General features: G+C 42.2%; 2 long non-coding RNA genes across 2 annotated transcripts in view; one reads left to right on the top strand and one right to left on the bottom strand.

The window, feature by feature from the left end:
• The first annotated feature begins 1432 nt into the window (after positions 1 to 1432).
• Positions 1433 to 18779, top strand: part of LOC111273885 (uncharacterized) — a 59337-nt gene continuing 41990 nt past the window's right edge. The window contains exon 1 of the long non-coding RNA XR_002688091.2: positions 1433 to 1668. This is a non-coding gene — a long non-coding RNA (uncharacterized LOC111273885). The remainder of the gene's footprint in view (positions 1669 to 18779) is intronic.
• Positions 6652 to 18173, bottom strand: LOC111273875 (uncharacterized). Its single transcript, XR_015316121.1, has 3 exons — positions 18102 to 18173; positions 12082 to 12229; positions 6652 to 8961 (listed from the first exon to the last, which is right to left on the bottom strand). It is a non-coding gene; the product is annotated as an uncharacterized LOC111273875 (long non-coding RNA).

The raw sequence follows: 18779 nt of genomic DNA, 5'->3' as shown, positions 1-18779 counted from the left end.
CGTACCGCGTTTTCCTGTATATGAAATTGTGTTTGCTCTCTTAACAAATTTAAACGAACATTTTTTAGTAGTTTAGATTTTTCTGTAGTCGACTTGAGCTAATGCAAGGTACTTAGTAGCTATTAAAACTCAGTATTTATTGAGCTAATACCCCTACCTCCATCTAAATAAATTACCGATATATGCGCGTATCATATCCAAAAAGGATTGAGTTTCAGTGAGTTTCTGACTAGTTAAAGCTCACGGCTTAATTGTTGTAGACGACCTTATTGACTGCTGAGCTTATAAGAGTTCTCTCTTTACAAGCATTAAATATCGTTGTAATAAAAGCGGTTGTAAGTTCTTACTAGATGTTGGAAATCCTAAAAGTTTTTGCTTTAATGCAGTGCTCACAAATTGGATAAAGCGCGTTCATTACGCTAAGTAGTTTAAAAAATCGAAGTTATTTTTACGATTTAAATTCTTGGACATTAACAGTAAATACTCAAGAACTAAAAACTGGCTTTCTAAAGTTCTGAGTTCAATCGATCATGTTCCAAACATCTTGGTCAATGGAGGCCTAATTTCGTCCTCCGTATGTTAGTAATAAAACTGATGACTTCCTTAATACGTGTCGTATGCTGGTGCTAAATCAAAATACCAGTATGTTTTTCTGTTATTATTATTATACATTTGTGTTCAGTCCTTTCAGCAATTGTAGTGATTACGAGAAGAGTGAAATGCTCAAGATCTACCGTATCGTTTCTCTACATTTGCTGATAGCATGATATAGTGTCCAGTGATTCAAGAAGACAAAGCAGCAATACAATCAATGATTGATTTTTGCTAAATCGCATGTTTTATCGTTTTCAACCATCACACTCAGACATCACCCCAAAAGGCCAAAATTGAAACTGTGGCCTTTTGCCTCTTACCTGGATTCTGAATCATACAGTTTTTGTACCATAACTGTTTTTGTTGCCGTTTTACTTACATACAGCCACCTTGATTACCTTTGGTACTGCCGCTTTACTCTCGCCAGCTGTATTAGCTGATCTACTGCTCACAGTACGATGTGTTTTACCGTTTCTTAATCATCATCTTCACCACTATCACCCCGTTCGTCTTCATTTTCAAAAGTTTAGCCTGTGCTTCTAGTTTTTCGATTGCGGTTCCCCTCTCTCATAGCCTCGATCATTTACTGGCGGCCTCTTCTAACCGGTTTAACTACTCCCCCAAGCCTGCACTGTGGACTTGCCACTGGGCAATTGAAGAAGCTCGTGACAGTGGGATAAGAGCAGTCAGTCGAAAGATAGAACGTAGTAAATTACTCCCACTTACCCATTCCCTTCTCTCCCTCAGTTATCCCCCTCTCCTCTTTTCCCATCCCCTCCTCCTTTCGAGCCGCCTCGCGTTTCTACTAAAGCTACACAAAAAAGCGACGAGCGGTCAACAGGTCAATCAACCGACAGGTCGACGGAGCGACCCCATTTCTGTTACAATTGTAGTCGCCCGTGGATTCACTTGTGCTACTAGCCTTAACCCGGCAGTCCAACACTGCCCCCAAATCTACCGTGTTTGCTTTTGGCCCTCTGTTTGAACTTTGGTCACGCCATAGCTGGAACCGTTGACGCTGCCACTGTTCTAGCACGGCGGTAACTACGACGACGCCTGCTCCACACAAGTGAGGTAGGTGCCCCAGCCGCGGCAAGCGTTAGTCTCGCCGCTGCCTCTCAGCTAACTGTCTTGCTTTTAAGGCAAGAGTTCGGGTAGGTTGATAGCAGCTTCATTTCCCGTTAACACGCCACTCCTATCCCAAGCCTGCTGCATAAGACTTCTTTCTTGCAGCTACACTTGGCCATGTTGGTAGTGCGTTACCACTGCCGACTCGCTTCCTGTTGCGCTTTTCGTATTTTCGCCCTCTTTCCAACAACGTCTGTTTTGGGTCTGGGGAGGTGGGGGGCGCTGGGACACTTGATCTAGTATTGCCAGTTTTCGTCGAACTAAACTCACTAGTTCGCTGGCTCTAGACGCCGCTACCACCTCTCAGTCAAACGAGGCACTCTAACACACTCCAATGTCTATAGGCAGGCAGGCGCCTTGATTCGCTGCCATTGCCTTTTCGACGCCTAACCTTTATCTTTCCTTCCGAATCGCTTTCTTCGATTTTTCCTCACGCCGGCGACGCTGGGTTAGCCCATGTAGATGCTGCTTCTACAGCGAATCCACAAAGCTTTAGTTCTTGCTTCCGATAGCCGTGTTGGCACTAGTGGTGATGGAAGCCAGCGCTACAGACCGTTTGGCTCGCTGACGACGTGAGCGCCTTCGATGAACGTGAGCGCCCGCTTCACATAATAGTGAGGCTAGCTTCTAATCTCTTCTTGTTAAGAGAAAGAAAAGTAAAGATGTGGGGATAAGCAGAGAACCCCCCTGAAGCAATTCGCCCAGCTAACGGTTGCTGCAAAAACGATGGAGCGAAATCAAAATGAAACAAAACAATCGAGAGAAAAAACAACGAACTGCTGAAAATGCTCCGCACTCTAATTGATTTGAAATGACCAGAGAGGTCTAGCAGGATTTTTATCTTGTGATGTGACATATGTAAATAACAAACAAATGTTTAAGCTAAATAAATCGATGTAATTGAAGGTTCTGTCTATATGCACATCTTTGATTGTAGCAACTGGCTTACTAAACCGTCAGAGTAATCCTGTCATGCGATTATTAATATTGTTGAGGGATAATAAAATGGCTCTGTGTAACAACTTGAGTTGTGTTGAGGTCGTTTGGCTGGCTGTACAGGTTGATTTGGACCTTACCTGAGTCACGTGACTGTTCTGCCAGTTTTATTGGTCTATATTTACGGGGCTTGATTGTGCTTCACAATAATAGTAATAGTACCATTTGTCAAAACAACGGTGTAATCTTTCTTAAGCTGCTCATATCCGTTACAAGAAGTCAAACTCATTGTAGCGGCTATATTCACGGCATCAATATTCAGTTTGCCTTTATATTAACGTGACGTGTGCAAAGGACCACATCTTTAATGTAATTCCAAACGATGACGAATGTAAAAAGTTGCGGTTTATATTTAAGTTTTCAATGATCTCAGTAGTAGCACATGGAAATCTCTATAGTACGTTTTTCAAAGGTCTAGATCTAGCAGGTGGTGGACTGTCATCACATGGTACATCGATATGATGAACCCGAAATGTAGGGTGCCAATGGGATACCATTATGCTTGAAGTCGTTTGGTCACTTTAAAAGTTAGGTTTAGAAAATTAAATCTTGCATTTTTAACCAGATAGAGCACGCAGACAGACGGCCTAACCACCAAAGAATGACCACATTGGTAACCGCGTTAGCATTACTGCAATATGTGGTTCCTTTAATGAGGTGTCATTTGTTCAGATGTTACAAAACCTGTGAGATCCCTCTCAGAGATCATCCAAAATAGTCGTTGATCCCACCGGTCGGTTTCGTTCACTGTTTTTATCTTTGCCTGCCGAGCCATTTTTTACACGCATGATATCTTCTATGCAGGACGCTTTCATCCACTCTTCCTCAGAATTCATCATTCGCCTAAGAATGCTTTTGATGTGGTAATTTCACGTGTGCAACATTTCTTCGGATCGCCTCCGAAGCTCAGCAAGCTAACCATAGGTAATCGTCGTATCATCGCTTGTGGCATCCATGAGAGTTATCGCTTGACGAAGTTTAGGTTCAGCTTTCGCCGGGACAGCAAAAAATTTTGAATTAACTGAATATATGTTCTAGGTCAAGCTATACCAAGCAAGCTATTCAACCAGTTTTGGATTTTTTAAATGCGTTTACCTTAAAAGATGCGTTTTATCTTGGCGTGGAACAATCAAAAAGTTCAATACTTGAGTCTTTTTTTGTACATATGGTCTCATTCGATCATAAAAATAGGAATTAACCAGGAACTTGTAGATGAGACGACCTTAGACTTTGATACCGATGGCTTTATAGTAAGTGCATAGATAGTTGAAGTTAGAGTTTTGATTGAGATACGAGTACTTCGGATTACTTGTCCTGTTTTAATATTCAACTAAAATACAAGTCATTTCTTTATCATGAGTTAATGGTAGAGCTTGTGCCCTTAACGTTCCTATTATGGATGAGCAAGTGCATTTATGTGTTAATATTAACAATTGTTTCTAAGCTTCATGAGCAGGTGATATATTTTTTACTTGGATTTATTTTGTGTCTGTCGGGGATTAACATGCACGACTGTGTCCAGATTCATCTGCCAATACAGGAACGGCGACGAACAGCACGATTTGCCGCCTTCTATTTACCTTGTTTGGGCCAGTTATTTCGCCTGATAATACGGTCGAATTGTATACGGATGTGTTATCTTTCATCGGCCCTGAAAAAGAGCGCGGAAATTAAAAATACGCGAGAGGGAGAAAAAATGGAATAGAAAGAACGTACCATCCAGATGTCAACTTTACTTGTTGCCAACAAGAACTTGGCATCGTTGTTGTTGTTGTTGTTCAGTGCCGGACTTCCCACGCGTCCTAGCGTAAGGCTACTGGTGCTCCTCTTGTTTGTTCAATTGGTTCATTTGGGACGTCCCTAAAAAGGGCTAACGTAGATTTTTAGTAACCTCCATAGAGGGCATCAGCGAGCGAGGGTGACTGAAGGACCCTTCATGCTACGCGTGCTCTAGGACTTAAACAGTAGTGTACCCTACAAAAAGCACAGTTAGAACCCAGGTCGGTTTGGGTTGACTGCTTCGGTGGCGACAGAGGCAGACAATCGAAGAAACCGTCATCGTCTAGTGTACGTGAGGGGCATTCTAAGGATGGCTCTAAGCAGCCGCTAGTTGTCTACGAGGCCCTCACAGAGATGATTACTATTATTATGAGCGTCTACGGTTCCGAAGAACAAATCCTGCTTTAGTCTATGGTCAACAACGGTACAGATACGCGCCTGATGTACACATCCACATGTGGGGGTCTACATAGCTCTGCCTTCCCGCGGTCCCAAAACGACTCTTTTTCGTTGGCATCTTCACCAAAGGATAACGGTCACCTTTACTACGGTATCGGAGAGAGCAACAAAAAAAAAAAAGTAGGAAAAAAGTTACAGATACGGATGCAGGCTAACTTCTACTGCGCACCGTAAGCCAAACATACACGGTAGCAAACAAGCTTAAGGCCGAAGAGAAGCGGCAGGATTCGGTTAGAATAACAGTAAGACGGAGAAGAGTAGGGCAGCTCCTTTAGAGGCTTCAGTCCGGGGGAGCGGGACTGTGATCGTTCCGTTTCACCACTGTACCCTTGGGAATGGTAAACGTTCTTGATACGCCCAACCACAAAGCAGTCCTTCCGTTACCCCCTGCCCTTTCAAGGCCCACAGTTCGCCTTGCACGCCATTGAGGCTGCTTTCTTCCCTTTTTTTCTAATTTAGTCATTCTATGTTCGTGTGTATGTGTAGTTGTGGGTACCTGCTTGCTGATTACAACGGCAAGCCTCACTCATTGATGGGGGTAACGCGTCGTCATGTCATATCGCTCGAAGAATAATGGTAGCGAAAAAGGAAAAGGCCCACGTGGAAGGAAATAAGCTCATAAATAGGAAAAACAACGTGGACACTGCAATGTATGTTCCTTTGGCTTTGTTATAGTTACACTGCGCATTTTCGTGCTACAAGTTGTACCTTCGATAATTTTACATTTCGTGTCCACTCGTTCAGCTGGCTATGAATGGGTTGACGATTATGATACTCCGTCATAACAAAGCTGCCAAATAAACGATTAGCGCATAACAGCTGCTATATCTGGAACAGTGATCACCCGTATTAAAAAGCCTGCAGCGGTTGTGTGTTTTACGACATTGTAGTGTTTTATATACACACCGTCAAAGCCTTGGATCGAAAATCGTGTTTGGGTATGCTGGCTTCAAAAATCATATCAAAAATTGAACCACCGCTAAGTATAGTTGAAACTATAACTTCGACCATCTTGTTCCTTTGACGAGCATATCGTAGAATTGGTTCCGTAACACTAGACTTACTTGTTTTATCGCAGATGAAATCGACCGTTGCCTCAAAGATACGCTTTACTTCCACCGGTGAAGAAGGAAATTTTTAATCAATAAATTATCAATAAATTTTTAATAATTTAACTTAATAAAAATAATAATTTAATTTTAATTAACAGAAAAACCTTTAATAATCGACCCTTAACCGGGGAGCTGACAGTTTAGTTCATCTATCATTTTGAATAGACATATGTACTTCGGTCTTTCCTACGTATTTGTCGACCAGTTTCTACTGTAGCGTGCATATAAAGCTATCTAAAGTATTTCATTCATGCTTGCAAATGGCCAAGACAAGCAACAGAAACTCGTTGGTAGAGGGTGGCCTCTACCTTAATACAGCGTCTCCAACCGATTAAAAGTAACGCGGAATGTTTTTGCGAAGTATCGCCTCCATCTGTACCTAGTGGGTGGCGTGCAGGTATTTATCACTCATTGGATCCCTGATCGACCATCCTTCGGACGTTTTACAGAAAAGATACAAAACGGAAGGTATCACGTCCAATGAGGAGATCTAGTCCATCGATTTGCTTCGTCAATACAATATAGGTTTAACAAAGTAACAAAGAAAATAATTAACTAAAATCAATGTGCGAGAAAATTCGGCTATATCTGCGTTGTATTCATTTATATTGTAATCTAGGTCGAAGAACATATTTAATAATTTCAACATACATACAGACACTGTACATCTTGATATTTTGAAAAAGTCCGAACAAACAGTGATAACTTAAAAGCCGCTAAGAATTCAAATCTGGAATTAGTTTTATAATTTCCATTGAATATTTCTATAAAAGTACTCGCAAGTACTTCAGTGCTCGCGCAAAAAAATTCCGTATCGAATAAAGTATTGTACTAGTCACCGTATTACAATAGGCCTGCCGATGAGCAAATTCAAAAATATTTGGTAAACGTACGCATCATTAATACTCGCGTGATATGATTTTTGGAGCATATAAACATTTTAAGGTTTAACTTTAAGTACCGATTGTTTAGTTTTTTTTTATATATGATGCTTGAACACAGCACAGGTTAAGCGGTAAAACTTGTTAGCCCCCATTTCATCTTTATAGTCCAAGGGTGATCAATCAACTAATGTTTCATATAGTGAGGGCTTAGCTAATCAAACAGCCTCGAAAACTTCAATGAACGATTTACCACACTATAGTTGTTAGGTCAGACTTCCCGCTTTGAAAATTTAGATAGAGATTCTTAATTGACTAAAGGAATCCAGCGAAAAGTTATACAGCCTGTATTTTTTTTTCAAATTTAACATAATATTCACCCGGCAAGTGTCTCGGGTTTTATTCTAAAAACCGACGAATTATATTTATTATATATTATTAAAATATAATTAATTATGCATTAAATATTCGTGTTTACGTTTGTATACACGGTACGATAAGTATTTCTGTTGTTAACACAGTAAATAGTTTTCTCGAGCAGCGCTCACAAGTTCCTCATAATTTTAAAAGTCGTGCGCGGCAAAGTCGCAGTTAACGGAATGAAAATACGAAATGCCTTTTTTTTCCTTCTGAACGACAACTTTTAAAGGAATGCAACGTGCGTTTTTCAAATAAGTAACGTTTACCTGGAGTCCCTCACACCGAAGGCTTGTGATGTGTATTTTCGGTAACATTTCTTGATGATAAATACAGATTTTTATTGTACGTTGGATCTGCTTGATCTGAGGATAAAAGCACGAAATTCTGGCATTAAGCTAGCAACGCAGTGGAGCCAACCATCAGCTTATATAATTTACGCCAAAGTGCCTTTGCGTAGTCGTTACTTTCGTTGCATTGCCCGTTAACACGTTTCAACACAATCGTTTTTATAGATTCCTATCCAGAAATGTTCTCCCATTTCACTTCCAGGACAGCGTCTTAGACTGCATCTTTGATGGATGGCTTTACCTCAGCTTGAGTAATGTTCATAGCAAGTTATTTTTAAAAAACCAAAATTAATATTTTGATACAATTTCAAAATGTATTTAACTTCTTACTGTACATCGTCACACGGATGCAAAACACTGCAGTCTTACTGTGCTAGAATCGATCTTTAATAACATCGAAAGTGCTATCTCGGGTGGTTTGGTATTAAATTTTTTCATTCCTCTTTCTTCTACCCTTCTGAACTTATAAAACGCACATGTCAGCAGAAGCTATTGTTATAATTGACATTCGTATCAGGAGCTAGGTACTGTGCTGTTTTGTTACGAAGTTGCATCTGTTTTGCCGGTCCACAGGCATATTGTAGTTCTCTACACCCGTCACCGCCAAATGTTTCCTATACAAATTTCAAGCGCGAATATTTTCCGAGCTTCGAGAGCTTTGGTTGCTTGCCAAAGGGGATGATTTTTAAGAAAACATTTCTAAAATAGGAGTCAATGGGATTGGCTTAAAGTGTGCAGTCTATTATAACGCTCTCGGAATGGAAAACGAAAGCGAGTTTAGTGCAGGCCTTTATTTCTACGTTGGCCTAGTTCAAGGCGCTTAATCTACATTATAAATGGAAAATGCTGTCCCTCAGAATCTTCCCTGAAGACCGTTTGCACGATTCACCCACTTCACATATGATTACATGGTTTAGCGTCAATTTCACCAGCTATTTCCCGAATACAATGTTTCAGGTCATATGTTGCTTTCGGCGTTGTTTTATATATATGTTATAAGGGTGATTGATTATTGTACGCGCGATGTGGTAAGTTTCCTCATTTGGTTGAAACGTAAGATTGTTTACATCGGATATTTTCATCCTGATCTAATTTTTGCCTAGTACTCTTATAGTGCTACCCCTCACTTGGTTTATTGAAAACGACGACGTGCTGGGGCCGATGGATCCGCATATATCCTGGCCCGTACTGCAGCGATGTGGTAACTTATTCGTCGGGATCGAGGTCCTCCTGGTTTCATTTTGTCTGCAAAAGAGCTAGTCTTTTTGAATATCTTGATCGGTTAAATCAGGGTTTCGTTTGTCAACGAAAAGCATCTTCCATATCTTGTGCGACTGATACGGAATATCGCCAATGGGTAAACATCAGCAGAAAATGGCAAAAACGGACGTAACGCTCAGGCATGTATTTTTTAATGCAATTTTATAACGTCGATGGTTTACCTTTTGTAGGCGTTTTCTAGAATGTTTTATTTATAGGGTTACATTTTCATTACAAGATTGGATTTTCATTGGAAAAATGAGTTATTTATTCTTTCTCCAAGCATTTTTCAACACCTTGTAGAACCAGACCTTATCTTCATGCAACTCTCATAAAAATGTTAGCTATCTATAATCTTTATACAACCAACCTTTGTTATAGATATTAAAACACTGTATGATTATCGAAATCTATTATTCTAATATACTGTGTAATTTAGCTCCGTTTTTTGGCGACGAATCTTAGCGGTTTTTCCGCGGGCTCTTTAAGACTACGGCATAGAAGTATAATGGAAAGACTGCTCGTACATACATGTCTTTACTACATACAATGAGTCTTTAGCTTTGTATCGTGATTTTTAGAAAAAAAATCTACTGTTTCAGTTTATTAGGTCACACATTCTGCCCGATCCAACTTGAGTCTTAGCGAGGATAGAACGAAACCAACAAGTCAATAATACTTGACTCGGCTCTATAAACGGACTTTTTTCACAGTATAGACACGGCTGTGTGCGTTGAATCACCGCGCTTGTCTTTTGTCTGTCACCCGAATGTGTGTATACATATGTGTCCGCGAACCATTTCAGCTACCATTGCGTGAAGGCTAAAAAGAAAGCATGTATGTGACAACGTGCAGCCCTGACTGCAGCATGTGTAGAACTCTGGTTATTGTTTGAAGTATTGAAGTACCTTCGTATCTATCAGTGGATAACGTTTGCTCCTTCGCTCTCGTTGTATCCTGCTTTTCAAGAGCACTTTGGCCTGGTTCCCTTTTTCCCTCGTCGGCTTGGTTCCTTTGCTCACTTTCCTTTTCCACGTTTTTCCCAGCGTTGGTTCTCCGAGCCTTATCCCTAGCCCAGCCGACCTTTCCGAACTAGTAGAAAGTAGAACGAAGATGGGTTAGGCAACCAGGTCTCTAAGGGTCCCTAGCAGTCGGGATTTCAGGAGCCTTATGGGGTTCAGGAGAACAAAACATTGGGATTGAGAGATTCTTGTCGAAATACAGCAACGCTGTGTGCTAGTCTTGGGTAGCGATGATGGCGGAATCTAGGAGGCGGCGGGGCCCGGTAGGGGGTCAGGTGACGGTGAAAGACAAAGCATGGATTATGTTTTTAAGAAAGTGAGCGTTGGGGCGACTAGAAGTCCAAAAGGACAAGGGCCCCGAAGCTCCTATGAGCTCTGTGGAGCATTGTGATCCGACGATGACGTTGGGGCACATTGCGTTCGCTTTATTATGAACACAGCCGGCTGGGGAAAGAGATAGAGTGAAAAATTCAAAGGAAAATGGCTACGCCAAGCTGGGCCTTGAGGGGCTGAAGACGCGCGTATTGCGCCGTCGGCCAATAACGATAGGCTGCTGAAAGCTGGGAAGAGGAAACCGAAAAATCTGCCGCCTACCACGGCGTCCCCTTCGAGCGCGAGAAGGCTCAGCAACCTGCCGGAGGATGAAGAGGATACGGAGTGAGTAGGAAGTGACGGAAAAAGAACGGGGGTTGGGTTTTGTGCATGACAGACTGGGAATGAACGAGAAGGAACTGAACGGCGACGACATCGAAGCTCGGGGGCAACGAGATTAACTCGATCCCTTTAGCACTTATCTTCTTATTCTCTGTTCCATCCTGCCTGCCGTGCCTATGTCAGCCGTGTGACCCTTTCGCACTGGAGGCGCATCAGCCAACCAATGAATCTACCAACCTGTCGTCGTCAATACTATCCTCTCGTCTGCCTAAAATAAGTCCACAAGCGACGATCTCACTCTATAGTTAGCAACAATACGCAGTGCCGAGCACGTTGTGGGTAGCTTTGGGTGCGCGCGACGCCGACAGCTCCCAGTAGCCAGGTGAGGTGTCGCCACGTTCCGTGTGGGGGTGCAGCGCTTCACTTCACAAAACGCAGACGGGGGGCAACATGAAGCGCCTATAGGCAAGCAATCGTTGCGGCAGGTGCATTGTAGAAAGTAGATTGTTCCAATAGAAGTAGTTGAGCGAAAGGGTAGGTTCTTTTGCCATATAACAATAACGTATTGCTTATAAATCATTTTATGGTTTTTGCTAGTAAACGGGAACTGGCTATTTCGACGTCTTCATGGACGGGAATAACTACAATAGTATGAAGCAGACCTACTGTGTTTTAGTAAGGTAACTCATTTGGAAAAAATGCAAATCTATTGGTTATATTTATCGTGAGTTGTCTGGCACTTCATATTGTAAGATGAAGCCATGGCTAAGGTTGATTCAGCGTATATTATGATCATTATCGACGTGAAAAGTCTCAAATACGCTTTAAATTATAACAAAAAAATGCTAACTTGTTCGAAGCTAATTCGTGAGTCGAATCACTTGAAGAACTTTTAAACTACGCGTCATCAGTGGACGGAATTCCGTGAGAACTCACATCGAGCCTTTAGATACCTCTTCTAGTATTACCATAGCCTAGTGAGTTTAAAGCTAAAGATATCGTTTACCATTGAAAATAAGCACTCAGTGATTAAGTTTCTGCTTCTATAAGGTAAGAGCGTTCGCGGAAAATATCGAAGATGAGTAAAGACATTGGGTAAGCAAAACGTTACTGACACAATTATTCAACACCAATGCAATAATTTTAAGGACCAAAATTGGAAGGTTGAAAGCAGCAGAAGGTAACCACATATCAGTACATCAAATAGATAAACAAACTGCTGCCATCATGAAAGCTTTTCAGCAAAACAAGATAAAGACAGTCGGCTTAATATAGGATTCCTCGAAGTGCGTATTATGAAGTTATAATACAAACATTTAAAATGAAAAACAAGGATCCATAAAGAAACGAAATGATTTTTCATATGATGAAGACACACGTAGTACAGCCTAGAGGCAATTTGCGCAGTTATTACAAGCAAAGAGCCCACCTGAATCCCACCGTCGTCATCGAGGGGAGCATGCGGCTGTTTGTGCCCCCGCCAAAAAGAGTTCAGGAGAGCGATTTGCGTCGAACAAAAGAAAAGGCAGCATCGGTGGTGACGCCGAACAGATTCAGGCGTAAACTGATGCATACACCTGCAATGAATGTCAGGGACATTTGTCATTACTAGATATTGCCAGAAAAAAACGGTCAGTATTGTACGGTATCTCGAATCTCTGAAAGGTCTTCTAAGTGCATGGCACGGTATTCGACAGCACACAGTATAGTAACACACTCTCGACAATACCATATGGTCTGATCGGTACGCTTCGATCACGGCCTAGATCGAGGAGAACGGAATCAAGCGATCACTGCAACCTCAGACTCCCCTAATGTGAGCTCGTCTGATTTCAGTTGCTTCTATGCCTTAACGAAGGCGATAGAAAGGCGTAGCATATTCTACACTCGATTCTCTTGGACAAGTTATCGAATGACAAATTAGGTTTGGTAATGCAAATGACAAATACACAGCCGTTGAAAAGCTCTTAGAAGGCCTTTTCCAACGAGCCAGCAAAAAAGCGGTCCGAGCCTAACATATGCTAAAATATTGTTGTGCTCTTTTGGGTAGTTTCGAGGTCTTTCAACCCATTAAATAGCCCTGGACAACCTAATATTGTAATAATGTAGTTTCTGAGTCATTGTTCCCTACTACGCTTAATAATAAAGAAATTGATTTTCTTTGCCGCAGGAATCTATGCAGGCCTGATGTCATAGTAGACTATATGTCACAATCCTGTGATAGAAAGTATCATAATGAAATGGGTTACTGCACACTAACGATGAAGAACATCACATAAGTACGAAAGCACTGACTATATTTACTGGTACTTTCTGTGGCATATTGTAACGGCACCTGATAGTGCAAGAGGTCCGAGTTCACACTTTTACAGCGGGTCACGTTTAATAGGGGTGAGAGCTCTATGATCATCGTTTAGAGATTTCGCCGGAAGCATTCACTCAAGAGTGGCTTCTCTGGCCGGATCTAGAAAAAAAGTCGACTTGTTAGGTGACATCGAGGACATACGACAAAGAGAAATTTCGACCAATTTGATTCTATCGTTTATGCCAACATGTGGTGTGGAACACCTGTTCAGATTTTTGATAGGGTTAATCTGGGTTCAGATAAGTAAATAGAAGCAAACTCTGAAATTGCATGAGGTAAGGTGTAATAGAAATCATTCGATGTTTTAAAAGGCGTCTCTAAATGTTCGAAACCGCAGGAATTTTCAACGAGTATGGCAAGCATATACACTTCAATGACGCCTCTATCGTAATTATGTGGTCGTATTGTAACTAAAGATTGCTGAGTTTTGTTGTCAAAGCACAATACATATCATCTATAGTGAGTTATTCTCAATGAATCTACAGTATAAATTGTATTTATGTACGTAAAGTGGTAGTATAGCTATCCCTACAAAACAATGCTTTTTTTTTTAGCAATGTTCATTGAATAAACAATATGTAACTAAAAAAAAAGCCAATAACTTAAAACTCGATGGACTACAGGCGTCGCTTGTTGTTGTTGTTAGAACTATTCCACTTAAAACTGTAGAACTCATTCCATTATAGTGCGACAATAATATTCTTCAATGACACCAGCGACGGAAACGATTGCGCCACATCATTGTGACGATGGAGGGAAAACAAGAGGGTATCGGGGGCCAGCAAAGGGGATCGACAATCCGAAGCTATGCGAACATTAGCGACGAGGGTTCCCTACAGTGAAATGAGTTTCGGCGTCGCCAAGGACAGTTGCGGCGAGTGTACATCATAATACACATGTATGGTTGAGCTTGTGTTATTTTTGCTTGAGATGTTGCGCTCGGTAGGATAGAGTCGATCATGACGATGGGGACGTTGGACGATTGAAGCGTAAACTATGGGTTTTGGCGGTAGGCAAAACTGCGGTGCTGCCATTACGGTTCGTTTAGTTGAGTACAGTGCGTCCATGATTTCGTATGTTTGCTGCAATTTACTTGATTCCAGTTCCTTTTAATTTCACCAATCCGCAAGCTGATTGACGAACTCCGGTATAATTTCGAATATATCCCTTGTACGTGATGCAAGTTTTTCCGCACCCTTTGTGACGAATGTGTTATGCTGCTGCAGGAGTTCGACGTCTCTAGCATGTTTGCTTCTAGGTCAGTGTACGTGTGTGTGTTTATATATAGGTGTATGCGAGGTTGTTTCAGTCTGTTTGTAGTCGCCTGCGTATGTAGCTATGTGAGTAGTTCTTTCAAGGCATGTCCTTTAGTAGCAGACCAGTGAAAGGTGGGTAGAACGGAACTTAGCCTAACTGTCATCCTGGTACAAGACAGGAGAGAGGGCAAACTGTTGCTTGCTTGGTGGCTTTGCGGTGGACAGACTACCAACTGCAGTTAGCAACCCCTAGGAACAACCAGCTTTTTCCCAAACCCCCGGAGGTGCTGGGCTCACTCTTCAGAGCTGTGAAGGTTGGGGCTTTACGAGTGAAGGTTTGGCCAACGGCCGCTGACAGCCAGCCACCGATGCCGCTGCGGACAACATAAGACTGCTGCTATTGCTTGAAGACTGAGGACTGAGCCCCTAAAGACCTGAAGAATCGTAGCACCGAATCCGTACAGCCACGATCACCAGTTTTGCCCATAGAATGATTTGTATATAAGGGTGGGGCGGTAGTGCAACGGGGCATATACTGCTAGCTTCCAGAGTAAGAAAGGGAAAGGGGCGCAAGCCTAAAAAAGGACAAATAGAACAAAGAAAGAGTCTTAGATGTATTTGTGGAGGGCTGCCCAGCTAGCTACACGCCCAACTATATACTATCACGGCTGCTTCGAGCGCCTTCACCATTTCTGCTGCCGTTACCGCAGCGGTGGCAGTGGCAGCAGGCAGCGGTGTGCCATTGGCTGCAGTCTAACGGTCGGCAACTACAGTTAGATGCTGCCTCTGTGGCAGTATGCAACATGGTGTGCAACGGCTATGTGGGCTGGCTGTTGGCGGCATCGTCGACGGACGCAGCCAGCCAAGTGAACCAAGTGGTAGGGGTAACTACGCAGTATTCGTCGGATCAGTCGGCCATACGGAGACGTAGAGTTTTATTGGCATTCTACAACGCTGTTAGAACCAAAGCAGCGAAAAAGTTCCAGTAGACGACGAAAAGCAAGGTAGAGAAAGTAGAAGTACCAGGAAAGAACCAGGTTTACGAAGCTGGTGGGGGCTGCAGCAGATGGCAGCACAGGGGAAGCTGAGCGGTTACGGCTATAGGTACTAGCAAAAGAAATGAACTTCGCGGTGGCCGCAACTACAGTAGTACTAGCGGCGAAAATGGAAGGACTTTTCTTGCTGTTCAGGACGAAAAGCAGGGGATGCCAAGGTAGAAATAATCCAAGTGATATGAATTATCCAGATCGGCCCGGACTTGGTGTAAGTGAAAAGACACCGCCAAGATCGGACGGAGATGAAAAGATAAAATACACCGATAAAGAACGCGAAGGGAAAGAGAGGCGCAGGGGAGTTGGGGGAGGTGAAGGTTAGAGGAGTTCGATAGAGCCAAAGACGAAAAGAGAACAGGAGCAGTATCTACACTGAATACGCCTTAAATAGGGAACCCATGGTTACACTAGCAAAGACCAGCCTAGCAATGCTAGGTAGAAACACTAGCAGTTAAACCCCGATAACGAATCACAAAGGGCTCTTAATTCGGACGAGAGCCGCTACCTAAAGCTATCTGCTAATCATTTGGCAGGGCGGCCGCTTAAAATTTAGACGAAACGGAAATTTTCCTAAAAATTACTACCACTGAATGCGGTTCGAACATATTTCGATAATATCTTGTGTTAAAATGGCACCAATTTTCTGATTAAACAATCATAGCTTGTCATGGAAGAAGTAGCGAATTGCCTCTTTTAATAATTCGATCATTGCAATGTTGAAGTGGGAAGATATGTGTGAGTCTGAATCTCAGTCAACCAGATTCAACCGGCTAGTAGTCATTGGCCTTCCGACGCCAACACCTTGTTGAAACAGAAAGTGAAACATTACTTATATCATGTTAACGCACATCCTATGAAAATTAAAAGCTTGTAAACATTGAGCAGTACACGTTATGTAAGAAACAGCATCCTACATGTCACTATCCGGACTCTTCGGACATCTCACACCTATGTCAAATTTCCACTATATGGGTATTTTTGGCGTACAGTTTCTGCTCCAATTTCTGAATCTGCGCACGCTTACGCAACAGTGTATTTAATGTTTCTTCGTAACAAGATTTAGTTGTTCGATTGGTCTGATTTTTTCGTATACTTAACGTCAATTGAATCCGTAGAGGGAAGTTAGTATTGTATACGATTGTGACTATTACTTTCCCCACTCAGTTGTTCATTTGTATGCGCATCTTTTGTTCGAGACGTAACGCTATATTCAATGTTAAAGATGTCGAAAAACCCTATACCAGATGATTGTAGTTTCCATAAAGGTAATTTGTAAATACCGGCTCGTCGGTGTATCATTCTATTGGAAAATTTGCATTTTGCTCATTCTGAAATTCTACATAAGCGCTCCAGAAAAAATGTTGGTGCCGAAGTGCTTTCGTATAGGTTTCTGGCGACCTTCCTAATACGCAGTTGTTTAATGAAGCAAGCATCTCCATTGCATCCATATATAACTGCATAGAAGCCGATTGCAACGCATTGGGCTAGATAAAAGTGACTAATTTTTCCTTCAGGGAATACGCAATTGGATATAAAGGTAACTGTGCATTTCGAATTGGGTCGGAAAAGTGGCCATCTTCAAGTGAAGATGCAGTGACGCCATTTAGACGTACATAGCAGTACGTAATGGTAATTTTTTTCGCAGTTTATAAATATGCCTAAATCAGGGTAAAGCTGCAGACGTCGCGACGGTTCAATCGCAACTACATATGGGCTTCTTGTTGACTCGGTATGAATCTGTATGAAAAACACCGAAAAGCAAAAAATCATCCCTTCGCAAACCAAGCTTACAATACTATACAGACAGTTTTCTCAACTGTTGCCAGCAAAAAATTCTCCTGGAGAACCCGTCACCATGCACGAAAGACGGGCGAATCTGTACCGTCCACCAGAAGAGGGTCAAGTGAGAGAACGGCGTTGAACATGAGAGAAAACGACTTCGACAATAACGCCGAGCAAACTCGGGCGTAAGTTGATGGTCATACTCGTAGTAGATATCAGGGAGCTTTGTACCGGGGTGTCTCGGACTAACGAGACATCGCGCAAAAAGGAAACGGTCGATCTTGCCAGATGCCTCGAATTCTTGAAGGGCTTCATTTCCAATCGATAGCTATTAGTGTAGATGGTGGATTATGATGCATAAATTCATCGCTACACCTCAATCACAGTTTGGATTGAAGGAAACAGAACTTCACGATCGATGACTTCAGTTAGTCTATTTGTTAGACGTAAGTTTTCAGTTACTTTTGTATCCTAAATGTGGCTATAAGTAGAATGTGATAGCGTCCCATGTTAAATAAGTTATTGCTAACGAGATTAGGTATTGTAATACAAATAACAAATATACAGATGCCACTGAGAAGATTCCAGAATGCTAGTTTCAATGCGCAGACAACAAAAAGGTTAGGCCTAGTTTACACTAAACAATCGTGGTTCTACCTTACATGGTGAAAATTGTTTGGGGCGTTGATCCGGACAATCTACTAGTCCAGCGTTCTATTCACGGAAAAGTGGAAAGAATGCACCATATCATTTCTGATGACCCACATTGACTTGCAATAATTTATCATTCATATCAGGTCCTTGTCGAAAAACATCTTCTGCGAACAACATGTCTACGTGCAAACTATTTTGTATCGATCTAGCTTTATGTAAAATCTACCTATTTGTTTAGCTGGGTTTATTTCAAATGTGGGTTAAGCCCTAACAAGCGTCATAACTGATTCTGACCATGGATATTCCAAGTATAGGCGTGTGCGAAAAAGTTGAACCTTACCATTGCGTAACAAGTGATTCATGGCATAAAAGTTGACCACAGTCTACGGCTGAACTGATGACTGAATCGCGGCAAGAACTGAATTCAAATGGTGCTAGAATGACTCAACATAGATCTATTCACCAGAAGAACCCAGTCACGGCCAACGATGCGAACCCGTCGAAGTTTTGGTAATAGGATGCATACGAAATTACGTGCGGCGTATACAGAGAAGAGGACGGCTTGGTGTCTATCATTTATTACAATATACAATATACCAGCGTTTCGCGGACACAGTGCTATAGTAGCGCCGTTCGGACAAAGCACATAAAAGCCATCTCTTTATCACGATATATTCTGTGGCGCCTCTTCAGCGCATTCGTTATTTTCGTTCATATTACTGCGCCTGCTACTGTGTTTGTTATTGATCATCAATGTATTTCTTTAAAGTTTGGTGACTTGGTCGACCGTTGCTGACGCTTGCTTCAAGCTTCTCCATTTGTCGGCCTTGAACTAATCCGGCCCACCGGCATTGCTCTGCAAGCGGCAGAGTTACTCATAGTGGCTTGCTAAGCAGGACGGCAGGAAGAAGAAAGACTACAACTTCACCAGCACTCTTTGAATGCACTGATGTGCGTGTTCGAGACGACCGAACACCAGCCGAGCCGGTCTACCGTTAGCTCGACAAGCGATTAACTA

Source organism: Varroa jacobsoni, unplaced genomic scaffold, assembly GCF_002532875.2.
Source record: "Varroa jacobsoni isolate VJ856 unplaced genomic scaffold, vjacob_1.0 scaffold_233, whole genome shotgun sequence".
Lineage (NCBI taxonomy): Eukaryota > Metazoa > Arthropoda > Arachnida > Mesostigmata > Varroidae > Varroa > Varroa jacobsoni.
Note: the sequence above shows the minus strand (reverse complement) of the source record. Positions and strands in the feature narration are given on the sequence as shown.